The sequence below is a fragment of the Microtus ochrogaster genome, linkage group LG4, assembly GCF_000317375.1.
Source record: "Microtus ochrogaster isolate Prairie Vole_2 linkage group LG4, MicOch1.0, whole genome shotgun sequence".
NCBI lineage: Eukaryota > Metazoa > Chordata > Mammalia > Rodentia > Cricetidae > Microtus > Microtus ochrogaster.
This window is the reverse complement of record NC_022030.1, coordinates 41,840,912-41,842,324: the sequence shown is the minus strand read 5'-3', so window position 1 is coordinate 41,842,324 and position 1,413 is coordinate 41,840,912. Positions and strand designations below refer to the sequence as shown.

The window sequence follows — 1,413 nt, the reverse complement described above, 5'->3', positions numbered from 1 at the left end:
AAATAAGTACCATATACCAAAGCTAAGCCAAGACCAGGTGAATGATCTAAATAGACCTGTTAGTCACGAAGAATTGGAAACGGTTATCAAAAATCTCCCCTGGAAAAAAAGCCCAGGACCAGATGGTTTCAATGCAGCTCACACGGTTTGTATATCAGATACTTTGAATGGTAAAATAAATTGTTGATATTTTGATTCACACATCTTTGAAAACAGTTGAGTATGTGGAGTTGAACGTCTCTGCAGGTCATGCATAGATTTTTCTAGGCATTTGCAGTGTTCTCTGTAGAACCAACCGTTCATCTGAGCCCTTACATCCCTCACATATGCTATTGTCTCCATGCCTGATGGCCTGGCACCTGTTTCTTCAATCACGTGTGCAATAACTCAGGCATCCAACACAAGTGTCTTTGAATCTCCTCCCAGATGGGTTCCTTTGATACCAGTAACTCTTTTCCAACAATGGATGAGAACCATTTCCGGATTTTATATCCAGCGTTCATTCTCTCTGTTTCCAGCTGCTACAGTCTGCCTTATAACAGACCAGCTTAGCTACCTGGCCCTGGAAACTAACCCATGCAAGCTGATGCTGCACCATTCACCTGCTTGTAGCATGCATCATGGTAAACTGGTTATCTCTAGAACCATCTGTGACTGTTCTCTAGAACCATCTGTGACTGTAGGGCAGCAGAGAGATGTGAACTTGCCATCATACTTCAACTCCAGTGGCCACTGCCATGCTCTGATCACTGACTCTGTCCCTACAGCTCTCAGCGGCCATCTCATCTCAGCAAATGCATCATTACTAAAGAAGACATAAATGGTAGAGTCACTGCATGGGATGAATCTTCTGTTCTTAGTCTCTATCTTTCATGTGTGGAACGGTAGATTGGTGTTAATGTTTTTACTTCTTATTTTGCACTCAACTTTACAGCATCCTACTTCACATTCAGTAGCAGTCTCCTACAGAGTATTTCCAGTGTGCCACCATACTTACTGAGGAATGCTATTTACATTGTGCAAATACTGGAGTGATAAAATGAAGTAAATCATTTAACTAAGTAGTTTATTTGAGAGCCATAACTCTTTCTTTATCCTTTGCATGTTCTATTTGATTAACCTTATATGATAAATGTTCTCATTTAAAGCCAGTTTAATAAAAGTTATTCTTCATGTTTAAATCGTGAATTGATATCACCTGAACATGTGAAATACAGTTGTTTCCAGCAGTCACAGACATTCTTGAGGAATAACGATGAGTAGGGGGAAAATCACCAACTGCAGAATTTTAATGTGTGTGTTGTGTGTGTGTGTGTATAGGTAGGTAGGTAGGTAGGTAGGTAGGTAGGTAGGTAGGTAGGTAGGTAGGTAGGTGGGTGGGTGGGTGGATGGATGGATGGATGGATGGATGGA

The 1,413-nt window shown here is 41.0% G+C and overlaps 1 protein-coding gene across 5 annotated transcripts in view; it reads left to right on the top strand.

The window, feature by feature from the left end:
* Unc80 (unc-80 homolog, NALCN channel complex subunit) overlaps positions 1-1,413 on the top strand; it is a 198,698-nt gene that overhangs the window by 129,639 nt on the left and 67,646 nt on the right. The window lies entirely within an intron of this gene.